Below are 12,432 nucleotides of genomic sequence, written 5' to 3' on the forward strand. Positions count from 1 at the left end.
GATAATTCTCAAGAGTGAATGCTACAGAGAACACAAAAGGCAAGGCACAGAGAGATGACCTGGGTGGCAGGGAAGGAAAGCACTCCCAGAGGTGAGTGGTTAGTGAAGGCCTGTCAGAGATGGAGCGAGGAGAAGCTTAGGGGGCACAGGGGACCACACAGGCAACAGAGGATGCAAAGGTCCTGAGGCCAGGGCAAATTCAGAATTTTTTTTTTTTTTTAAGATGGAATCTCGCTCTGTCACCCAGGCTGGAGTGCAGCGGTGCGATCTCGGCTCACTGCCACCTCTGCCTCCTGGGTGCAAGCAATTCTCTGCCTCAGCCTCCTGAGTAGCTGGGATTGCAGGCACCCACCACCACGCCCGGCTAATTTTTGTGTTTTCAGTAGAGACAGGGTTTCACCGTCTTGGCCAGGCTGGTCTTGAATTGCTGGCCTCATTATCCACCTGCCTCAGCCTCCCAAAGTGCTGGGATTACAGGTGTGAGCCACCATGCCGGCCCAGAATTCTCTTTATCTTTTTTGAGGGGGTGGGGGATGGAGTCTCACTCTTGTCGTCCAGGTTGGAGTGCAGTAGCACGATCTTGGCTCACTGCAACCTCTGCCTCCCGGGTTCACGCGATTCTGCCTCAGCCTCCTGAGTAGCTGGGATTATAGGTGTCCACCACCACGCCCGGCTAATTTTTTTTTTTTTTTGTATTTTTAGTAGAGATGGTGTTTTACCATGTTGGCCAGGCTGGTCTCAAACTCATTACCTCTAGTGATCCACCTGCCCCCGCCTGCCAAAGTGCTGGGATTACACAGATGTGAGCCACTACGCCTGGCCCTGGCCCAGAATTTTCAAGAAATCTAAGGAAGCCGTTTTTGTGCTCTAAGTGTCCTTGACTGTAAGGTAGGGAGGATGAAGTGCCCTTGACTTCCCAAGGTTACTATGCAGAGTGAACAATATAATCCTCCCGGGTTGGACTTAAGTCTTGTCAGACCTGAAGCTTATGACAACTTGAGAGCTCACTTTGAGAGAAGAAACACACAAAAAGTGAAGTGTGTGGCTTTTTTAGAAGGAGCACGAATGGGGTCCCCGATGTTTAAGCTGCTTTAGTGTTACAGTAAAGCCACCTCTCAATACCCAGAAGTGTTAGCTCTTATAACTTCCACCAACTCAGTTTTCTCCAAGCCTCTTGGTGGACTCAGAGGAGGACAGGGAGGCAGCCCCTCTGGCTGGCCAGGGCCCTCCTCCCAGGTCCCTGGAACGCAGGAGCACCAACCACAGCCGCGTCTGGCCTGGGCATCACGTGACGTCCCAGAGTGATTCATACTGCTATTTCAGTGCTGCTGCAGTCAAGGGTAGGGAGAGGCATGGCGAGGCTGTATCTGGAGTCAACTTGAAGGCCGTAGTTCCTGCAGCAATGGCACTGAAGGTAAAATGAGGGTGACTGAGTCTCAGCAGAGCAAATTCCTAACTTTAAAGTTTTCTCAATATCAGAAAAACTGGGAGAACTGGATCTCAGCATAGGTGGGGAGTAGGGATTAGGGAAGGGCTGCAACTCAGAATTTGGGCTCTGTAGACCTGGAATTTTTGTTTGAAACTCCTAAGAACTCTCTTAATTTCCTACTTAACTGAGTGATCCTAACTTGTAGCTCTTCTGCTAAGATAGAATTGGCATTCTCATTAGTGGGGAAAATAAAGTACTGTAGAGTTCTGTCCAATTCCGAGGACTCGTATAGAGCCAGGCACTGTGCCAGATGCTTCAAGGAATAAAATGATAATTATTATCTAATAATTATTAATCAGAGAACCCTGGAGCCGAGTCCTGGGCCTTGCTATCCACACCCCGCTCCCTGGGAGATCCAGCCAGTCTGGTGGCTATAAATGCCATCTCAGCTGACTCCCATAATTCTGTCCTCAGCACAGATCTTGCCCCCCAGTCCCAGACTTATCTATCCAGCTGCCATCTTGACATCTTCGTCTGGATGGGGTGCTCAGATCATAACTCCCAATATCCCTCTCAACCCCGCCTGCCCTTGACTTCGTCTTGCCAGTGGCATCATTACTCTTCCAGCAGCTCGGGCTGAATACTGTGGAAGCATTCTTGACTTGTCTCTTTCACAGCCCACATCCAGTCCATCAGCTAATTCCGTCAGCTGTATGCAGACCTCCGGGACCCCTTCAGGGTGCTGGGGGAAGGACTGTTGCTCCTTGGACTGGTAGATGGCCAGAGTCAGAGGTGACAATGTGCTAAGACACCCTGCAAGGGGCCCCCCCAGCCTGGGCACCCAGGCCATATATAGCCTCTGCAGGATGTGGGGTTGGGTTGGGGGACGGGAGGAGAGACTCCGTATTTCAGGGAGACTGCTGAGGTGAGGCCAACTCAACGGCAGCCACGGCACACGGTGGACCAGAGCCCTTCCCAAGGGTTAAGGACCATGTGAACTGGGAAGGGGATGAGTTCCTCACAGCTGAGTAGGATGGAGGCTTAGAGTCAGAACAAGGTGATCCCAAGGCAATGGTTTTCTTTTCTTTTTTTTTTTTCAAGACAGAGTCTCGTTCTGTCACCCAGGCTGGAGTGAAGTGGCGTGATCTCAGCTCTCTGCAACCCCTGCCTCCTAGGTTCAAGCAATTCTTCTGCCTCAGCCTCCCAAGTAGCTGGGATTACAGGTGTGTGCCACCACGCCTGGCTAATTTTTGCATTTTTAGTAGAGATGGGTTATTGCCATGTTGGTCAGGCTGATCTTGAACTCCTGACCTCAGGTGATCCACTCGCCTTGGCCTCCCAAAGTGCTGAGATTACAGGCATGAGCCACTGCGCCTAGCCAAGGCAATGGTTTTCAGCCAGGGTGTCCCCAGCTGTCATTCGGCAATGTCTGGAGACATTTTGGGTTGTCATAACTGAGTGTGTGTGTGTATATGTGTGCACATGCTGTAGTGGCCAGGGATGCTGCTAAATACCCTACAAGGCACAGAATAGCCATCACAAGTATTTGGCTCCAAATGTCAATAGAGCTGAGGAAGAGAAATATTAATATAAACACAGCAGTTCTTGCACGAGGTTGAGGTTCGAGGGTGAAACCTGCCTGCTAATGTGGCAGGCAGATTGCAATTGACCGCAGCACATAATGTGACACCCAATGGCAAGAGAAGGATGTCAGGGGTCACTGAGGGAGACGAAAGATGCTATATATTCGTTGACACCCCTCTCATTGCAAAGTGGGAAGTCTGTGTCCCCTCCCCTTGAATTCCATGGAGTTGGGACTACTCTGACCAATAGAATACAATAGAAATAACATCTTGCAGTTCCCAAGCCTTATAAAACTGGCAGCTTCCACTCCCTGTTTCTTGGGACACACTGTCTTGGAGCCTGTGCTGCCACCGAAGAAGTCTGAGTGCCCTGAGGCCACCATGGTGTTGGGAAGCCTACGCTAGCCTTGTGGCAAGCCAACTGTTCTGCAGCACAGCGTGGGCTCCAGGTAACATGAAGGAAGCTGTCTTGGGCCCTCTAGCTCAGCCCAGTCTCCAGCGAATCCCACTGAGTGACCCTAGTCGAGGCCACATGGAGCAGAAGAATCACCTAGCTGAGCCCTGACCCGCAAAATCTTGAGATGGAATTAAATGGCTGTTGTTTCCAGCCAGAAAAGCAAGGTAGCTTAAGGTAGTTTGTTCCACAGCAGTAGGTAACTAGAACAGTCACACCCAAGGGTTTTTTCCTGCACTTTCCCCCTCACCACGTATGGCAGAAATTCTTGGGAATTCTCATGAGCCAGTGTCATGCTAGTGCTTGTTCCATCTGCTCCTCTCCAGCCACCCCAGCCTGCTGATCCAAGCACTCTCTGAGATGACTCCTGTGTGTTGACTTCCTCCCATGAGGAAGAAGTTTCCTTCACTACCATGTGCTGGATCCCAGCACAGAACCTGGGGCATTGTCAGTGCTTAGTGTTTGTCAAATGAGCCAATGGAACTGGTCACCCTCCGCTGCCCTGGGGGTCCCTCAGCCTCTCCTAAAAGATCCCTTGGCCCTTCCCTCTGGGCTTCCTCACTCTCTATTCTGCTTATTCTTTTCTGAGCTAAATTGTTGCAGCCCCTCAGATACAAATGGCCCAACCCCACTATCTCCTTTCCAGCACCTCTGTTGAGAAATACCAAGTTGCAGAGAGTGTGCCTGTGTGGGCGTGGGTGGGATATGTGCCTCTTCTACACCACCTATAGGAAGGTACGCTTAGCAATAGCTATTGAAAACACAAAAGTGATTCCGGTCTTAGGAATGTCTCCCGCAGGTGACCCCACCCTGGTGGCACAGGATGTCTCACGCAGCACCGTCTGGGACAGCAAAAGGACTGGAAACCACCTGAGTCCAACTATGGAGGACACTGGAAAACATGATGCTGCCTCCATAGGATGAGATATTGGCAAATGTGAAGAAACAACATTTGGGTAGATATTGACATGGCAGTGACATATGGTAGAATAAAAAAAGTTAGCGGTTGTGATATTGTGAATATAATAAGTATGCATATTTGGGTTTCACTTCCAGTTCCTGGCACAGAGCTCCTGAAACACTTGTAATTTCCTGAGTGATGGTGGGAGAGGAGCATCTTTTGTTACTCATAATGAGCCCCTTTCAACCATGAATTTATGCTAATAAGGTGACTCTTGGTGCATAAGGGTGTAGCCAGGGGAAGGGGAACCCAGCAAGTGATTAGAGGGTTCAAACCCTGGGGAGGGGAGATGGGGCGGACATTGAGTTAATCACCAGTGGTCAAGAATTAAACAATTATACCTGTATATTGAAGCCGCCATAACACTCCTAAATGAGGCCAGGTATAGTGGCTCATGCCTGTAATCCCAGCACTTTAGGAGGCTGAGGCAGGTGGATCACCTGAGGTTAGGAGTTCAAGACCAGCCTGGCCAACACAGTGAAACCCCGTCTCTACTAAAAAGACAAAAAAGAGCCAGGTGTGGTGGTGCATGCCTGTAGCCCCAGCTGCTCAGGAGGCTGAGACAGGAGAATCACTTGACCTGGGTGGGAGGCAGAGGTTGCAGTGGAGCCAAGATTGCACCACTGCACTCCAGCCTGGGTGACAGAGCAAAACTCCATCTCAAAACAAAAACAAACAAAAACCTAAATTACAGCGTTCAGAGAAGAACGCACGGAGATGCTGGGAGGGTGGCGTGATCAGAGAGGACTTGGAGATTCCGCATCCTGCCTTCCATACCTTGCCCTATGCATCTCTTCTATCTGGCTGTTCCTGAACTTGTATCCTTTATGATAAACCGGAAATAGTAAGTAAGGCTGGGTGCAGTGGCACATGCCTGTAGTCCCAGCTACTCAGGAGACTGAGGCTGGAGGATCGCTTGAGCCCAGGAGTTTGAGGCTGCAGCGAGCACCATTGCACTCTAGACAGAGACACACTGTCTAAAAAAAAAAAAAAAAAAAAGGTAAGTAAACTGTTTTCCTGAGTCCTGTGAGCTGTTTCTAGCAAATTATTGAACCTGATAAGGGGGTCATGGAAACCCCAATTCATATGTCAGAATTATGGGGGGCCCAGGACTTGCTCCTGGAGTGTGAAGTGGGGGCAGTCTTGTGGGACTGGGCCCTTAACATGTGGGAGCTGATGCCAACTCCAGGTTGATAGTATCAGAATGGATTCAATTGTAGGATACCCAGATGGTGTTGGAGAGTTGGTTGATGTGGAAAAAAAACCCCACACATTTGGTGTCAGAAGTGTTGTGAGGAGAAAAAAAAAAAACATAGTAGTTGTGGAACAGTGTGTATGGCTGAATCCTATTTTTGTAAAAATAAAATTATGTGTGTATTTCTTCACATATGATTATACATGCATGGAAAAAAAAATCTATGATACCCAGCCAATGGCTAAAGGAATTACCTCTGTGGACTGGGAACAGGGAGGCGGTGTGCTGTGATAGTTTGCTGGGGCTGTCATAACAGAATGCCACAGATGGGGTGGCTTAAACAACAGAAATGTATGTTCTTACAGTTCTGGAGGCTGCAAGCCCAGGTTCGAGGCATCAGCAGGTGTGGTTTCCTCTGAGGCCTCTCCCCGTCACTTGCAGATGGCCGCCTTCTTCCTGCCTCCTCACGTGGTCCCTCCTCTACACTCCAGCATCCTTGGTGTGTCTTTGTGTGTCTAACTTCACCCCCGCCTTTTTTTTTTTTTTTTTGAGACAGAGTCTCGCTCTGTCACCCAGGCTTGAGTGCAGTGGCACGACCTCAGCTCACTGCAACCTCTGTCTCCCAGGTTCAAGTGATTCTCCAGCCTCAGCCTCCCAAGTAGCTGGGTTATAGGCACGTGCCACCACGCCAAGCTAATTTTTGTATTGTTTAGTAGAGACGGGGTTTCTTCATGTTGGTCAGGCTGGCCTCAAGCTCCTGACCTCAGGTGATACACCTGCCTCGGTCTCCCAAAGTGCTGGGATTATAGGTGTGAGCCACCGCACCCAGCCTTAATTACCCCTTTAAAGGCCCTGTATGCAAATACAGTCACATTCTGAGGTACTGGGGGTTAGGGCTTCAACATAGGAATTCAGGCAGACACCATTCAGCCCATAACAAGGGCTTTCACTTTTTTTTTTTTGGTAGAAATGGGGTCTCGCTATGTTGCCCAGGCTAGTCTTGAACTCCTGGGTTCAAGTGATTCTCCAGCCTCAGCCTCCAGATTAGCTGGGGCTACAGATGCACCAGCACGCCCAGCTAATATTTTTACTTTTATTTTTTTTAGACAGAGTTTAGCTCTTTTTGCCCAGGCTGGAGTGCGTGATCTCGGCTCACCACAACCTCCGCCTTCTGGGTTCATGCGATTCTCCTGCCTCAGCCTCCCAAGTAGCTGGGATTACAGGCATGCGCCACCACGCCCGGCTAAATTTTGTATTTTTAGTAGAGATGGGGTTTCTCCATGTTGGTCAGGCTGGTCTTGATCTCCCGACTTCAGATGATCCGCTCGCCTCAGCTCCCCAAAGTGCTGGGATTACAGGCATGAGCCACTGTGCTCGGCCAATATTTTTATTTTTTGTGGAGTCAGGGTCCTACTATGTTTCCCAGGCTGGTCTCGAACTTCCAGGCTCAATCAATCCTCCTGCCCTGGCCTCCCAAAATACTGTGACTCCAAGCCTCAGCCACAGCACCCTGCTGGCTTTTACTTTTTACTTTATTTCTGTGTTGTTAAAATTTATTACAATAACCATTACTTTTAAAGGATTTTGTGCACTTCAATCCAAATGTCCCTAAAGCATCTACCTCCTTCCTGGACCTTCTCTGAAGTCAGAGTAGGGGCAGGTGAAGCCCTCTCTCTGCTGGCTCCAAGGATGAAACCCCCTGGCCCACTAAGGCCGTTCCCCTGGGGAGGGTGGCGTGGGATAAGAACATTCAGTATCTGTTTGGCCCTCTCGAGATCACTGAGGCCTTTCCCAGACAGCTGACATGGTCTTCAGATCATTCTGCCAAACATTAGGTAGAGGCTGGGCATGGTGGCTCTCACTTGTAATCCCAGCACTTTGGGAGGGCGACGTGGGTGGATCACCTGAGGTCAGGAGTTGAGAACAGCCTGGCCAATGTTGCAAAACCTCATCTCTACAAAAATACAAAAGTTAGCCGGGCGTGGTGGTGGGCGCCTGTAATCCCAGCTACTCAGGAAGCTAAGGCAGGATAATTGCTTGAACCTGGGAGGCGGAGGTTGCAGTGGACCAGGATCACACCACTGCACTCCAGCCTGGCCGACAGAGTGAGACTCCATCTCAAAAAAAAAAAAGTGGAGGGGCATCTTCTGTTTTCCAGGCTCCTGGTTTATAGCTACAAGCTCTGGACATTTAATACCTTGTAATCCATCCTTCCCTTATATACCTCTCAACATAATGACTATACAATATGGCCAATGAAACGGATAGTAAAATGAAACATAGGCAAGTAATAAAATGAAATATGAAGAGAGTAGTACAACCTGGATGAGGGTGGAATGCAAAATTGTCATCAGACAGAGAAGACGACAGGAGGACCTGAGAGCTGGAGGGGTGGACGCTTATCTACCCAAATGAGGCAATAAAAAATAGAAAGATGGCAGGGTAAAAATGGGGGAGAGCTGCCACTTGAAAGACTCTCAGGAAACAGTGATGCATCAGACTTTATCATTAAGTCCCAGAGGAGAGGAGTGGATCTGGGGATCCCTTTAGATATGGTAGAATTCTCCTGGGTCCTGCTCTGGTCTTAAATCTCAGACCAGTAGCAGGAAAACCCTAACTGTACTGTGGTCCTGCATGTCACTGCAACTTCAGCCCTGCTGTGATAGTGTATCTGCTCCTCTGGATGGCTTTGCCACCTTGAAAGGTGAGACCATGTGGAGCAGAGCCAAGGGGCCTCAGCTGACAGCCAGCACCAACCATCAGTTATGTGAGTGAGACCACCTTGGACTCCCAACCCCAGATGGGTTGTCAGATGACTATAGCTGCAGGTAAAGGAGTGACCCAGTGACACCAGCAGATGAACCGGCCAGCTTAGCCCAAACTGCTGACTTAGAACTGCTGTTATTTTAAGCCAGTAAATTTTCAGTGACTCATTACAAAGCAGTGGATAACCATGACAGTCTAAGAGGATTTAAGTTCAGAAACAGTATTGAATATTTAAGATAACTGATTTGGCACATTATAAGTTTATTAGTATATAAGAGTTGCTTGGCTGGGTACAGTGACTCATACCTGTAACCCTAACACCTTGGAAGGCTGAAGCAGGAAGAATGCTTGAGCCCAGGAGTTTGAGACCAGCCTGGGCAACACAGTGAGACCCCATCTCTGAAAAAAAAAAAGAAAAATTAACTGGGTGTGGTGACACACACCTATAGTCCCAGCTGCTCAGAAGGCTGAGGATGGAGGATCGCTTGAGCCCAGGAGGTCAAAGCTGCGGTGAGCCATGATTGCTCCAGACCCTGTAGACGTTGTCCCTGAGAAAAGGAAAAACAAAAAGAGGTACTTAAATGATAAGAAGAAAAAAAAACAAACAAACCTTGTAAGTCTCTTCTGCTGGGAATTTGAGGTGTTTGAGAGGATCAGCTACTTTAACTCTGTAAAATATAGTTTAAAATCTATTACAGGATTTAATTACTTAAGTTTGTAATTGGCATTCATTTTTAGAAGAATTTAATCTGTTGAACTTATGAGTTAATTAAATATTTATCAAAGTGAACATAATTGTTCTTTTATAAAAATAATTAGTAGGCTTATACATAGAAAACTAGATTTATGAATTGCTCTTGGATGTTTTAAGAAAAACTAGTTTTTAAAATTTATATGTTTAATAAATACAGTATTAATTTAAACACAAGCAGCAGTAGGTAGCTTTTCTTTGCACAAAACCCCCTCTCCAACATTAAAAATCCTCAACTGACAACGCCCTATGCCACAGCCTCAGTGGAAGATTCAGCATTCCACAGATTTCCACACCTCTGCTTCTATGGGTTCCTCTGCCTGGAACACCCCCAACACATACACACCTTCCATACCTGGCAAAATTTTACTTTTTCCAAAAGATCCAGCTCAAATTCTATGAAGATATCCCCCTCACCAATGTTCAGAATCCTGCTGCCTGCCCAGGACCACTTGTGCATGTGACCCAGGCCTCCAGTAGACCACGGAGAGGTATTAGCGGGAAACTTCACTATCACAGAGCTGAATCCCAGGAAAAAGAAACAGTGGCACTGGTACACAGTGGGCGTCCAGGGTGCTTCAGTAGCCTGGCAGTATAGGACACGGGTTTTGGAGATTTCTGAGCAGATGAATAACATGACATAAACGTTTTTTTAAAATACATGTTTGTTGGCTGGGCACAGTGGCTCACGCCTCTAATCCCAGCACTTTGGGAGGCCGAGGTGGGTGAATCATCTGAGGTCAGGAGTTTGAGACCAGCGTGACCAATATAGTAAAACCTTCTCTACCAGAAATATAAAAATTAGCGGGGCATGGTGGCACATGCCTGTAATCTCAGATACTTGGGAGTCTGCTCCTTGAACCTGGGGGAAAGAGGTTGCAGTGAGCTGAGATCATGCCACTGCACTCCAGCCTGGGCGACAGAGCCAGACTCCATCTCTAAATAAATAAATAAACAAATACATGTTATTTATTTATTTATTTATATTTAGAGACAAGGTCTCACTATGTTGCCCAGGCTAACCTCCAGCTCCTGGCCTCGAGTGATCTTCTTGTTTCAGTTTCCCAAGTAATTGGGACTGCAGGTGTGACCCACTACACCTGCCTTATTTTTTTTTGAGAGGGAGTCTCACTCTGTCACCCAGGCTGGAGTGCAGTGGCACGATCTCAGCTCACTGCAACCTCTGCCTCTCAGGTTCAAGCAATTCTCCTGCCTCAGCCTCCTGAGTAGCTGGGACTACAGATATGTGCCACCATGCCCAACTAATTTTGTTTTGTTTTGTTTTGTATTTTTAGTAGAGATGGGGTTTCGCTATGTTGGCCAGGCTGGTCTTGAACTCCTGACTTCAGCTGTTCTACCCGCCTCAGCCTCCTAAAGTGCTGGGATTACAGGCGTGAGCCACTGCACCCAGCCTGAGCACCAAGACTTTCTTATGACTGGGGACCCTGCCTCTACCTCATCATCCTCCCTAGATATTGCCAGGAAGGTTGCACAGGGCAGAATAATGGCTCTCTAAAGATTCCACATCCTAAATCCTACAGCCTGTAAATATGTTACATTTCATGGCAAAGGGGAATGAAGGTTGCAAATCAGCTAAGTAGAGAAATTGACACCGATTGTCTAGGTGGGCTCCATGTAATCACAAGGGTCCCTGAAGATGGAAGAGAAAGGCAGAAGGAGAGTATCAGAGGGAAATGCCACTACAGAAGAATGCTCAGATGCAACCGCGCTGGCTTTGAACATGGAGGAAGAGGTCTCAAGTCAAGGAATGTGAGTGGTCTCTGGGAATCAGAAAAGGCAATGATATAGGCTCTCTGCTAGGGCTTCCAGAAAGGAACATGGCCTCATGTTCCCCTTGATTGTAGCCCAGTGATACCCACATGATACTTCTGTCCTACAGAACTTTAAGATACTACATGTGTGTCATTGAAGCCAGTGAATTTGCGGTAATGGTACAGCAGCAATGGAGAAGTAATATACTGCATCACCCACACGCCACATTTCACCAATCAGTGACATCTGCATAACCACTTTCCAGACCACAGATGGGAACCAAACAGACCTGGACCCAAGTTGGGGCTGGGATCCTGACTGTTCTGACCTTGGGCCAGTCATCTCTCTGCCTGGAGGTGGTGAGAGCTGAGGATATAACGGGCTAACGGAGGTAGTGGGAATGGACATAGAGGGCTTAGCTCAGTATAGCTGGGACTTCGTGCATGTAGGTGTCGGCTGTCCTGGTTGCAGTCTGCAAGGTCCTTCTTTTACTCTGAGTTACTGGAGGGGCCACAACTGGTGAGGTGACCTGGAGCCTGACTCCTACATCCTGAACCATGTCTTGCTAATGTTTTCAGGAGAGGGTGCAGGCCTTGCTGGTGGTCCTGGAATGCTGGGGTCCGTGGGCTCTTCCTTCCTGGCCTCTGGCCTCCCCTTTGCCCCCACTCCCAGGACTGATGACTGCCTACCCAGGTGCTGGCAAGTCTATGCTGATCCTGTCTTGGACAGATTTAATGTCTGAAGTCCAAGGCTGAGCCCATGTTACCATCCCAGTGGTTCCATCTGCATCCATGGCAGGTCAGGGATCCTCCTACGGCCATCCAGGGTTATTGCCACACTCAGAGCCAGAGGCCTGGAGCACAGGAGCAGGTTTGCAACCAGCCAGACTCTCTTATTCCTAGCTGACAGCTCAAGAAGCTTGAGTCTCAAGAGGGTAGGGTACCCCAGGGTAGCAACACTAGTACTAGAAACTTCTCTGAAACCCTGGCTCGTTCCTCCCTGGTATTAAAATATATTATTATTACTACTTTTGAGATAGGGTCTCACTGTGTTGTCCAGGCTGTAGTGCAGTGGTGCCATGATAGCTCTCTGCAGCCTTGAACCCTTGGGCTCAAGTGTTTGCCTGCCACAGCCTCCAGAGTAGCTGGGACTAGAGGTGAGTGTCTACAACCATACCAGGGTAATTTTTTTGTGTGGGGGCGGGTAGAGATGAGGGGGTCTCACTGTATTGCCCAGGCTGGTCTTGAACTCCTGGCCTCTGATAATTCTCTTGCCTCAGCCTCCCAAAGTGCTGGGATTACAGGTGTGAGGCACCTATTCATTATTCATTATTAGATTCATTATATTATTATAATAGCCCAGCCTGTATTCATTATATTTATCATAAAGTAATATTAATAGTACATAAAAATACATAAAAGTACTTAAAAATCCATCCTCGTGTTTGTTTTTTTTTTGAGACAGAGTCTCATTCTGTCACCCAGGCTGGAGTGCAATGATGCCATCTTGGCTCACCACAA

This window comes from Colobus angolensis, unplaced genomic scaffold (genome assembly GCF_000951035.1).
Source record: "Colobus angolensis palliatus isolate OR3802 unplaced genomic scaffold, Cang.pa_1.0 Scaffold21, whole genome shotgun sequence".
Lineage (NCBI taxonomy): Eukaryota > Metazoa > Chordata > Mammalia > Primates > Cercopithecidae > Colobus > Colobus angolensis.